The sequence below is a fragment of the Delphinapterus leucas genome, chromosome 8 (assembly GCF_059928025.1).
Source record: "Delphinapterus leucas isolate spDelLeu-1000000601 "Yukka" chromosome 8, BTC_Dleu_Yukka2, whole genome shotgun sequence".
Taxonomy (NCBI): domain Eukaryota; kingdom Metazoa; phylum Chordata; class Mammalia; order Artiodactyla; family Monodontidae; genus Delphinapterus; species Delphinapterus leucas.
This window is the reverse complement of record NC_143136.1, coordinates 80,706,633-80,719,700: the sequence shown is the minus strand read 5'-3', so window position 1 is coordinate 80,719,700 and position 13,068 is coordinate 80,706,633. Positions and strand designations below refer to the sequence as shown.

The 13,068-nt window shown below is 37.8% G+C and overlaps 1 long non-coding RNA gene across 3 annotated transcripts in view; it reads left to right on the top strand.

Moving 5' to 3' along the window:
• LOC111172747 (uncharacterized) overlaps nucleotides 1-13,068 on the top strand; it is a 319,126-nt gene that overhangs the window by 1,491 nt on the left and 304,567 nt on the right. For all 3 annotated transcript variants that reach the window (XR_002644013.3, XR_016394160.1, XR_016394159.1), the window contains exon 2: nucleotides 2,561-2,784. This is a non-coding gene — a long non-coding RNA (uncharacterized LOC111172747). The remainder of the gene's footprint in view (nucleotides 1-2,560; nucleotides 2,785-13,068) is intronic.

Here is a 13,068-nt window from a genome sequence, read left to right as displayed (position 1 = left end):
TTCCTCACTTCTAAAATGGGAATAAATGGATAAAGAAGATGTGGCACATGTATACAATGGAATATTACTCAGCCATAAAAAGAAACGAAATAGAGTTGTTTGTAGTGAGGTGGATGGACCTAGAGTCTGTCATACAGAGTGAAGTAAGTCAGAACGAGAAAATCAAATACCATACTTTAACACATATATATGGAATATGAGAAAAAACAAAAAGCTCTGAAGAACCTAGGGGCAGGACAGGAATAAAGACGCAGATGTAGAGAATGGACTTGAGGACACGGGGAGGGGGAAGGGGAAGCTGGGACGAAGTGAGAGAGTAGCATTGACATATATATACTACCAAATGTAAAATAGATAGCTAGTGGGAAGCAGCCGTATAGCACAAGGAGATCAGCTTGGTGCTTTGTGACCACCTAGAGAGGTGGGAGGGAGACTCAAGAGGGAGGAGATATAGGGATATATGTATACATATAGCTGATTCACTTTGTTATACAGCAGACGCTAACACAGCATTGTAAAGCAATTATACTCCAATAAAGATGTTAAAAATAATAAAACGGGAATAATAATAGTGGCTAACTCAGTTTGTGAAGATTAAATCAGTTGATATGTAGCTAACACATATAGCACCGCACGTGCGCACGCACAGCTCATGGCTTGGGAGTCACAGGGGCTTCTGAGTGTTGAAGTTACTTATAATTTGTTATTTCTTCATGACTTATAATTTCTCCTTCAAAGCGGCTTACTTGTCTAGGTTATATAACAAGATTACTGGTTGAATGATGATCCTAAGCTTTTTGAGCCTGGGAACCATATGTTATACATCTTTGCCAGGATAGAAAATCATCTGTCAGGTAGAGGTGGGAGATAAGAGGAGTCAGTGATAGGCAGAATGGCAGGAGGCTGTCAGGAATAACTTCATAGCGGAGGTGATGCTTGATCAGTGTTTTGAAAGATGAGTAGTTGTCTGCCTGAATGCCAAGAAAAGGCATTACAGGGGTGAGGGCATTTCAGTCAAAGGAAGCAGTTGGGACAGAGATACAGAATCCAAAACGCTATGGGCAGTTGGAGAGATCCCCAAATAATCAAGGGATTCAGTTGGAAGTAGACAGGGGCCAAATCATAGTCAGCCTGCAGTGCAGTACTAAGGTGGATGTAACCCTGGAAGCAACGAGAAGCAACTGGGCAGATTTAAGCAGTCATGGCATTATCAGATTTGTGTCTTGGGAAGATTCTTGGGTTTCAGTATAGAGGATAGGTTGGAAGGATGTGGAATTGGAACCACTGGATCAAGTGGTTAGGGGACTATTGCTGTGTCCATGAGAAAGAACATGCGAGCCTGAATTAAGGGCAGGGGGAGTTGAGGAATTGATGCTGCATAGCTATCCATTGGTTGCAGATGAGGAAAAGGACGAGTTGAAGATAACTCCTACATTTTCGACTTAGAATACTTGGTGAATGGAGTTGCTTTTTCTGAGATTTGGAATCCAGTAATACTAATTTGTGGAATGTATGCTATGTGATGGCACCTGTATAGGGATTTTCCCATTATTTATTTTAATTCTCATAACAATCCAGAAACTGAATGTATTATTATTCTATGTTAATATGAAGAAATTAAAGCACATAGCTTACGTATATTTATGAAGCTTCCAGGGCTGGATTTAAATCTATGTCTGTTAGGTTTAAGAATAGTGTTTTCTTTCCCATAGGTGTTGTCTCCTAGGAGTAAAACAGGTTTTAGGGGAAAGATAATGAATTTGATTTGGGATGTTTGAATTTTAAGATGCCTGAGGGGCATTTGAAAGCAGGCCTGTTGCTCAGGAAAGTGATTTATGCTGGAGACAGAGATTTGAGGTCATTGACATATGAGTAACAGTTAAAGCCATAGGAACCCCTTAACCTGGAACTCAACAATGGGCTTTTAGGGAGGAAGGTCCTGAAAATGTATGCAAATTTTTGTGTATTTGTAAGCAGATCCATGCTTCCCTCCCTAGGGAGAGTGCACATAGCTTCTTCAGATTCTTAAAGGAGTTCATGACTCTGAAAAGATCAAGAACTACTAGTGTAGAGTATAAAAGAAAAAGAGCAAAAGTCAGAAGAGTAGGAAGTATTAATTAAAGGGGTAACAGAAGAAGAAAAAACTAGCAATGGAGACTGAGAAATTTCAGTCAGAGGGTAAAAGGAAATCAGGAGAGAGTATTCTAGGCATGAAGAAGATAACTGCTCAGTTTTACTGGATGCTACAAAAAGGTGTTATTGAGGACCAAAACCAATCCATTGTATTTGATAACTAGGGCAATGGTGACTTTGCCAGAGGAGTTTCGGTGGAGTGGGGGTGGGAGGATGAAATTTTGATAACTGTGGATTCGCAGGATGAAACACAGCCTCTTAAGGGAAGAGATTTCACCTGTTTTTTCACTGTATTCCTGGGACTTCACTGTATTCCCGCCACAGCGAGGTGATCAACAGTATTTATTGAAGGTTGAACAGATGAAGAAGTGGTGACCATTAATAACCAGGTACCATTAGTAACAGCTGCTTTTTCTTTTGTTTCCAGGCTCCATCCTTCAATAGCACTTATCCACCCAACAACCGGGCTGGGGGAGCAGTAGTGTCTCTATGGCATAAACGAAGAAACTGTGACTCAGAGAGGCTGAGTAAACTGCTTGATGCTGTACAACTACATACAGTGATGAATGTGAGATTCAGACTTGGATTTGTCTGGCTCCAAAATCTCTGTTACTTCCATGACAATAAAACAAAGGAGAAGAAGAGCGAGAGGTGAGTATGTGCCTCTCAACTGTTATTAAATTTTCCCTTATCTATTCGCCTTCTTCCTTTCACTCTCTCTTGGGTTGTTCTTATTCTTCATAGACAAAGCAGTGCCTTCACAGAACTATAAAGATTGATCAAAGTACCAGATTATGAGATTATTCAGAGGCCAATATGTAATCCTTGGGGCTTTCATTCTCATCTCACTCTCACAGCTGCCTGCATTAATACTCTCTGATAAACACATGGTTTCCTTTTTATTCTGGAAAACATCGATTCTCAATAACAAAGGATGCATATTTAAGCAAACCGCGGAATATATAGTCATCACTGAATGCTCAACTTGGAAAGACTGTTGTATTGCAGCTAGCTCTTTCTGTAAAGAGAGTAGGATTATAAAACCAAAAGAGACAAGAAGGAATATTTTCTGCTCAACCAAGCATATCTAAAGCATATTAGAAGTTTGGAGACAATATCCTGTGTTATTTTTTTTAAAAAAAGGTTGCATGGAACTATTACCTGGTTGTAAGAAAATAGCATGTAAAAAGGGATAATGTTATGAGTAAAAAAGGTATGGAGAAAAGAAAAGATGTGTGAACACTTGGTTTTTATTCTTTGACTTGGTCACAGAACTCAGCCATTGAGAACACATCTTTTTAAGTTGCCTGCATCAGTGCTGTGATAGCTCTTTAGTGTTTGATACATTAAGGCAGGTATATGTTTTGGCCATTTCTAAAAACTCAAGATTTTCCTGGAAACCCCTTGTATGTTCTAGCCATCCATTGCTAGATAGCAATATGTGGATGTTACAGAGAAATGTTACAGAGTGAATGTTATTTGTCTCTAGGACATAATGGAGGAGGAGGAGCCTGTGATTTAATATTTTGGTTTTTAGTTTGAATGTGATTCATACAGTGTGTCACAGGACTGTAATTGTGATATTAGATATAGCAGTTGCCTATCTGCTCTTCTTTCTGTCTTTCTCCTTGTTGTTACGATGAAGACAATGATATTGCCTCCCTCATAGATATATGAAGGTAATCCATGAAAAGAATTTAGCGCAGTGCGTGGCACTCGGCAAGTATGCAATAAATGTTAGCTGATATCGCCTTCCTCCTTATCAGCTACATTATTGTCATCATCACTGAACTCCTCTGAACTCTACTCTCACAGGGAAGTGATAATGTGGTAAGGAGCTTTGGTTCCCTTATATATGCACAAGGCTTATCAGAGGTGATAATACTGCCACGACCTTCCTATCTCTTTGGTACTGGGACATTGTTTGATCTAGAAAGGAACAGGCATGGGTTTAGGTGAGACTCCCCTCAGGATGTTGGCCTGCTTTGTTTTGAGCTACTTTACCTTGAGGTGATTATGCATGTATTTTATTTTATTTATTTATTTAAAAAAATTTTTTTTAAGGGGTAAGGGTGTAGGGGACATTTCATTGCTTAGTCCAAGGAGCCCTTCTTTTTTTTAAAAAAAATTTTATTTATTTAGATTTATTTTTGGCTGTGTTGGGTCTTTGTTTCTGTGCGAGGGCTTTCTCTAGTTGTGGCAAGCGGGGGCCACTCTTCATCGGCAGTGCACGGGCCTCTCACTATCGTGGCCTCTCTTGTTGCGGAGCACAGGCTCCAGACGCGCAGGCTCAGCGGCCATGGCTCATGGACCTAGTTGCTCCACGGCATGTGGGATCTTCCCAGACCAGGGCTTCAACCCGTGTCTCCTGCATTGGCAGGCAGATTCTCAACCAGTGCGCCACCAGGGAAGCCCATGATTATGCTTGTATTTTAGAACTCAAAGCATGTAGACAGAGCAGAGAACAAGGATGAGGAGAAGATTTAAGCAAAAACTGATTAACCACTGAGTGAGAAGCATCTATAAGCCACATTTGGTAAACTTAGGATTCAGGCTGTGGTGATCTGGCTCCATAAAGAAGTGGAAATACTTAGACTTGAAAGGAGGGTATAAAGCTACCTGGGAGCTTGTTAAAAATGCAAAATCTCTGGCTCCAATCCAAAACTACTGCCCCAGAATCTGTATTTTAAAAAAATCCATAGTGATTCATATGTACAATTAAATTCTCTTGAATGAGATTGACTAGGAAGTGGAAGAGAGATGGTAGCATTGGGCCTTGCATAATGTAAATCGCCCCATATATATAGAATCAGAATATGTAAGGGGTGCTTCCCTGGTGGTGCAGTGGTTGAGAATCTGCCTGCCAATGCAGGGGACACGGGTTCGAGGCCTGATCTGGGAAGATCCCACATGCCACGGAGCAACTGGGCCCATGAGCCACAACTACTGAGCCTGCATGTCTGGAGCCTGTGCTCCGCAACAAGAGAGGCCACGACAGTGAGAGGCCTGCGCACCGCAATGAAGAGTGGCCCCCGCTCGCCGCAACTGGAGAAAGCGCTCGCACAGAAACGAAGACCCAACACAGCCAAAAAAAAAAAAAAAAAAAAGAATATGTAACGGGCTAAGGAAGCTGCATTTTAAGAAACCCTTCAGGGAATTTTTATGAACACTAGAGTTCAAGGACCACAAGTAAAAGATAAAAACTGTCCTGGGGAGGAGTGCAATATACACTATCAACAGTAGATGTCACTACTGTACAATTTGAAAATGACATCGTTAGCAGCCAAAAGAATTATTACAAGAACATTCTCTAAATTTGCAATGTAAAGATCCAGGGAAAATGAACTCTAATTTAAACAGAGTTGGATTTTCCTGTGATTTTATTAAAGATCTCTAGGACATATGAACAGCTTACAAAGAGTGATTGGAGATTTAGAAATTTGGGGTTCATGTAAGTAAACCTGTTCTAAGGAATAATGTCTCAGTGTACTTGGGGAAATAAAGTGAATGTTTTGTGGTTTAAAAAACCAAACTGGATTCCACAGTCAAAGTATACAAGGCACTCAGTGACTCTTAGAATATCTTTTCCTTTTCCTGGCCTTATATCACAATGTTAGTTTTATACTGGGTTTGCCAGATATTTAATTTTCATCTGCAGCTCAGGGATTGAAGCCTTGTGTGCTGTCCCTGTAAACATTGTCTTTATCTGTAGACACTGCAGCATGCTGGGGGACTTGGATTCAATTTCTGGCTTTTCTGTAAAGCTCCATGTGGATCACCACGACAATTTCTTAACGTCTGTGAGCCTTGAAACAGGCATAAAAAATGTCCACATAAGGGGTATCATGAGGAGGACCCAGATAATAAATGTGAAATAATTTTGAAGTGTTAAATAAATACAAAGTATTATTTGAATGCTTATAGTGTTGGACCTTTGCTTTGATATTGGTCTTTGAAACCTCACCAAAGTACCCTTTCCATAAAAATGACTCTGGTTCTGCTAAGAGCCTGGTTATTTTCCCCAACTACATCTTTTGTTCCGCATGTAAGGTTGACTGATAAAATGTAGGATACTCAGTTACATTTGAGTTTCAGATAAACAATGCATAATTTTTTAGTGTAAGTATGGGTTAGATATTGCATGGCAATCTGGCAAATCTAACTCAAAGGCAAACTAAGGAAGCTGTTCCATGTTTATATTTCTGTACCCGAAGGTCATCTAATTGATCAAATCTTCTATTCTGCCTTGTATGGAAAAAGTCTGGCTCAAAAAATGTAGGTCTAAAAATGCTTTTGGAGAGTTATTGCTAACTGAAAGCTCACATCTTCAAAAATGTTTATACTTCCTGTCTAGAAATGGCTTGCTTGGGCTTATACACTAAAGACTGCTTGGAGGGAAATAGGGCCACTTAATTAATCCTTGGAATTATTTTTCATTTCTGTTATAGTCTGTTATTCTTTTGATTTTGATTATTCATTAAAATGTCTTTCTCTCTCCCACTGTGTGGTTGTGGGACTAGAAGGAGGGAAAGCGTGAATCTCCAAAATGAAAGCCACTCAAATGTTGGTGTATAAAAAATTCTGATGCATTTCTGGCACAGTCCTCTCTTCCCAATTATATTTCATGCAGCAAATTATGCTATTAAAGTGTATAGACTATACATAGAGAGTCCACATCCCAATAATGGACAAGAGTAAGGAGAAGGAACGGTGGGAGTGAGGTATATGCTAAGTGTTGAGAAAGAGTTATTCTGGGGAACAATTTGCAATTTCAAAGTACTTGAGGATAATACACAAAATGGGGATTAACAAAATAAAATAAATTCAGAATTACACTTTCATGGGTATGCCCTGAAGTAGAATGAGGAATAACCTTAGGAATCCTGATGTACTGAACTGCCAAGTCTAACAGGAAGCCCTTGGAGGGTAACTGCAGAAAAATGGCACCTTTTGGCTCAGCTAATGTTAGCATTAGCCTATGGACACTAGGTGGCAATACATGGCAACGTGAGGATTTTCGAATTTGTGGTGGGATGCTGAATTAGCGGGGGAAGAGCTGTGAGATGAGCTTTGGTTTCCTGCTGTTAATACAGAGCCCTTCAATTTACGGTAGAATGTTCCTTCAGCTGTGATCTTATGAAACTTAAATGGGGCAGGGATCGGGTCGGATCCACCTCTAGTGTTTTCCTTCCTTTTATTTTCTTCCATTTTAAGACTGGTTACTTCACACTTCTGCAAAGTACTTAGTCTCATCGGGCATCCAAACTTGATACCTATGTCTAAATTTAGATACAGAGATGACAAAGCTGTTTAATTGGAGAGGTATTAACAGGAGAGGAGAGCGACATTGCACTGAGGTGATTTCAGCCACCAATGAGGGTTCCTGGGCTGTGTGTTCCTGTCACTAAGAACATTTGCTAATCTGCTGACAAATTGCAATGGGAATATCTCCTGGACATGCTGAAAGCCCAGTGCCCTGTCATTTGAGTAGAGTAGGCTCTTCACCAGCCCATGGGAGTATCAATGATTAGCCTACGCTTTGGCATAAGGTTCCCGTTTTCTTTACGGTTTGATGATGTTGGTGGCATCAGTGATGCATGTTTGTTAATTACTTAAAGAAGCTTTTGTCTTTAAAAAAATCTATAAAAGCTTAGATCAGGTAAGCTCTTCTCTATTTTAATTTGTATTGATATTTCTGAGTTCCAAGGAAATTACATGCATATCAAATGATCATTGAAACCTTTTTATCCATTGTTTTGGGAATTTCCTCTTGTATTTATGCCCTTTCTCCTGCCTAAGTAAAACAGAAGGGTTTAGTTAGGATTTGGGGATGAAATTTACAAAGCCTATATTCTCAACGAAAATTTGGGATTTAAGTCAATTTTCATGCACCAATTTGTATCACTCTTGCCCCCTTTACATGGTCAGTTTTGTCTTCAGCTATCTTCTAGCATTACCTATGGTTAGCTAAGCAAACTATACTTATTCCTACCTGAGTCTTTGTCATCCTGTTAATACCTGCTGGTATGCCCCTTCTCCCTCCTTTTCAGTATTCAGCTCCAAGGCGTCTCCTTTAAGAAGTTATTTCTGGGTAATTCATACTAATCTGCTTTCCTGAACTCATATATTACTAAGGTTAGCTCATGATTATAACCTAGGCTCAGTTGCTTTCTGATTGGTTTACACATGCACATGTGCACACACACACACACACACACGCACAGCTAACTAGATTACAAGCTTTTTGAAGGTGAGGACTGCACCCCAGTGCCATCTAGCAGTATGGTATGTATTGAATATACATACCCCATAGATATCCATCTTTTATCCGTCTCTGTGATCCCAAAGCCTGAAACATAGTAGGTGTTCAATAAATGTTTGTTGAAAGAGCTGAAAAATTGATTTAAACTACTCTGCTGAAGTACTAGATCTCTGATAATATTAGATTGTGACATCTATTGTGAAAAACTTAGTAATCATCAGTGTAGACCTTACAAGAGCTAGTTCAAGCCTTATCTCCTCCATGAGAAATTTCCAAGGCCAGCACAATCCTGATTTCTCCTCCTTATTCTAAAGTACTAAATTATCTTATCTCCCTTCATCATATCTATGTTGGGCAAGTGCCTAAGGTTCATATCTGTAGTGTAGGGTTAATATTGGTGTCTACCTGTTACGGTTGTGATGATTAAATGATTTAATATATATAAAGTACTTAGAACTTTTCCTGGCATATAATAAGTGATTGATTGGTATTGTTTATTATTGTTACTGATATAAGATTGTTCTTTGTTTTATGTACTTAGAACTTGTCCTACCAATTAGATTATAAACTTTCAGGGGCAGGCATCTTCATTTTAATATCTTAGAGAATATAATTATGTCCCTTTTTCATTCCAAGTATTGGTATTTAGTGTCTTTTTTCTTTTCCTCGTTAGTCTGACTAGAGGTTTATCAATTTCGTTGACTTTTCTCCTAGTAATAGTTTTTGGTTTCATTGTTTTTGTACAGGTTTTCTGTTTTCAATACCACTGATTTCTGCTCTTTATTATTTTCTTTCCCCTGCTTACTTTGGGTTTAGTTTTTCATTCTTTTTCTAGTTTCTTATGGTAGCAGCTTAGATAATTGATTTGAGAACTTTCTTGTTTTCTGATATAAGCATTTGCTATAATTTCCCCTCTAAACCCTGCTTCAGCTGCATTCCTTAAACTTTGATATGTTTTTATTTTTATTCAGTTAAAATTTTTTCTATTTTTCCTTATTTCTTCTTTATTCATGAGTTATTTAGAAGTGTGTTGTTTAATTTTCAAATACTTGGGGATTTCCCATACTATATCTCCTGATGATTTCTAGTTTAACTCTTTGGTAGACATAGAACATACTTTAACTGTTTTCAGTTCTCCTAAATTTATTGAGACATTTTATGGCCCTGAATATGATCTGATTTGGTGAATATGCAGCAGTGTGTGCTTGGAAAGTTTGTGCATTCTGCTGTTGTTGAGTATAGTGTTTTATAAATGTTATTTAGGTCAAGTTAGTTGATAGCCTTGTTCAAATTTTCTGTGTCCTTCAGACTTTCTGAATCCTTATTCTATTAATTTCTGAAAGAGAGGTGTCAGTCTCCAAGTATAACTAAGATTTGCTTGTCTCCTTTCAGATTTACATTTTGTAGTTTAAAATTGTTATTAGGTATGTAAACATTTAGGACTGGTATGTCTTCTTGATGAGTTAACCTCTCTATCGTTATGGAATGTCCTTTATTCATGGTAATATTTCTTGTTCTGAACTATTTTTTTGTCTCGTATTAATATTGCCACTCAAATTTTCTTTTGATTTGTGTTAGCATGTTATATATTTTTCCATCCTTCTACTTTTAAGCTACCTATGCCTTTATATTTAATGAGTCTTGCAGTCATTTTTGGAGGGGTTCGATATGGCAATCTCTGCTTTTTAATTGGAATGTTTAAACTATTTATATTTAATGTCATTATTCATATGGTTGGATTTAAATCTACCTTCTTGGAGTTTGCTTTCTATTTTTCCCACCTGTTCTTTGTTCCTTTTTCCTGTTGCCCTTCCTTTTATTGAGATTAATTGACTATTTTTTATGATTACATTTTATTTACATTGTTGGATTGTACCTCCTTCTTTTGTTTTTTATTAGTTTCTCCTGGGTTGACAATATGTACATTCAACTTATCACAGTCTGCCTTCAAATGATATTGTACCTTTTCACATGTAATATAAAAACCTTACAACAGTATACTTCCATCTCTTTATCCTTTGTGCTAGCATTGTCATATATTTTACATCCACAAATGCTGTAAATCCCAAACTATAATGTTATCAATTGTTCTTTAAACAGTCAATTATATTGTGAAGATAGTATAAAAGTGAGAAATTTATCTTTTACATTCCTCCACATATTTATCATTTCTGGCTTTTTTCTATCTTTTGTGAAGATTTCACTTTTTATCTTGTGTTATTTTAGGGCTGCCTAGGAAACTTCCTGTAATATTTTTGGAGTGCTGCTCTACTGGTGATGAAGTTTCTTAGTTTTGTTCATCCAGAAATGTGTATTTAGTCATTGTTTTTGAAAGGTATTTTCCCTTGGGAAAGAGCTGTAGGTATACAGTGTTTTGTTTTGTTTTTTCTTCTAATACATTTGGCTTCCATAGTTTCTGATGAGTCTGCTGTTACTCTTTTCTTTATTGCCCTGTAGGTAATGTGTCAGTGTATCTTGTTTTTACTGGATAAATTTAAGATTTTCTTTTTATCATTAGTTTTCAGCAATTTGATTACATTGTGTCTTGACATACAATACCCTTCTGAGCATTCTACTTGATGCTCTGTGTATATATGTGTGTGTGTGTGTGTGTGTGTGTGTGTTTGTGTGTATTCCAGTTTGGCTTGAGGGGAGACAAACTATTTCTAGTCCTCTGTGACTCACAGAGGTTTTTCTGACTCCTCCTTTCTTGTGGTTCTTTCTCTAGCCTTGGACCATTTCCTCTCATGCATGCACTGATAAGTAGCCAAAGTCTCAAGTGGATCCCACGGCAGATCTCTGGAGTTCTTTCTTTGTGCAGCTACTTTCTCTGTAGTGCTATGTTCCACAAATTCTAACTTTCTTGGTTTACCTGCATTGTGATCTCTGCTTCTTCAATGCAGGAAGACTGCTTGACTCTGTGTTGTTGCCTTAAAACTGCCCCTAGGAAGTGATCTGGTGAATGTTGAGGTTCCACTGTGTGTTTTCTAGCTCTCAGGTCTCTTCTCTAATGTCTGTAAGCCATTGTTTCCTATATTTTGTCTGATTTTCTAGTTGTTTTTAACACAGGGGGTGATTGTGGTGCTAAATCCATCCTTTTTTTTACTCCATTTTGGCTTGAAGACAAAGTGTCTTTGGATATACTGATGGAGCTGGAAGGTGAGTCTTACTTCTTGACACACTGCTATTAAAGACCAAATGAACACCCCAGAATTTATGATAGAAGAGAATAGCCAGCAAATTACTGATCAGACCAGAGCATGTATGAGTAGTCTAGTAATTCTCAAGCAATGATAAATAAAAGAATCACAAAGATCCTCTGAATTAGATTGTTCTTTAAACTGTACATCAACTGTGGTGGAACAGTGGCATGAAATGTGGAGTCCTTTTCTTCTATGATCTCTGCAAAGTCTTAGACTTTTAAAATGTATTGCTTCCCTTATTTTAGATGGAATGCCTGACGTTCAAGCAGGCCATTACCTTTCTATCTGGCAGAGAGTTGGCAGGAAGGGCCACCAAGTAGATCTAATATACCAACTGCCTTAATAATGTGTGCATAGGTATAGGTAAATGAAAAGCAACTTTAGTCTTCTGACTTCACATTAGACAATTATATGTTTAACTTCCTAATAGATAAACAATTTATTGCCTTTCAATTCCTCTTGCTTAAAAACAGCTCCTCCTGGAATTTTGCTTTTGTATGTTGCTTTAACTTTGGCATAAATCCCCAGTGATTCAGTGTAAAACTTTGTATCTAAATCTCCCTGAAAGAGAGTACAGCATTTTTATGAGCATAGTAGTACCATTCAAAATCATGTAAATGTACACATGCGTGAATATGTATATATAGCTTTAAAACTCTATAAAGGATTATACTTTTAACATTTTTTTGATTTGTCTTTTAAAATGTCATGAATTTTCAAATAAAACTGCTCTCTATTGTTCAGTTAGAGATATTTTTCTAGGGAATAATATGTAAATTCTTTGCTTCTTCAGAAGTTGTTATGGTTTCCCAATGTTATATGGAATAATATATTGGGAGAATTTTTCTGTTTTGTGGCAGCTTTTACTATCTTTAAAAATGGTTCAAATCCCAAGTCACAATATCTTAGTGTCAAATAATATTAAAAATGTTCTGCAAAAGAAAAATAATAGAAGAATTTTCTCGTATTGGCCAATTGCAAATTTTAACCATGATTCTTTTTTTTTTTTTTTTTAACATCTTTATTGGGGTATAATTGCTTTACAATGGTGTGTTAGTTTCTGCTTTATAACAGAGTGAATCAGTTATACATATACATATGTTCCCATATCTCTTCCCTCTTGCGTCTCCTTCCCTCCCACCCTCCCTATCCCACCCCTTCAGGCGGTCACAAAGCACCGAGCCAATATCCCTGTGCCATGCGGCTGCTTCCCACTAGCTATCTACCTTACGTTTGTTAGTGTGTATATGTCCATGACGCTCTCTCGCCCTGTCACAGCTCACCCTTCCCCCTCCCCATATCCTTAAGTCCGTTCTCCAGTAGGTCTGTGTCTTTATTCCTGTCTTACCCCTAGGTTCTTCATGACATTTTTTTTTCTTCTTAAATTCCATATATATGTGTTAGCATACGGTATTTGTCTTTTTCTTTCTGACTTACTTCACTCTGTATGACAGACTCTAGGTCTATCCA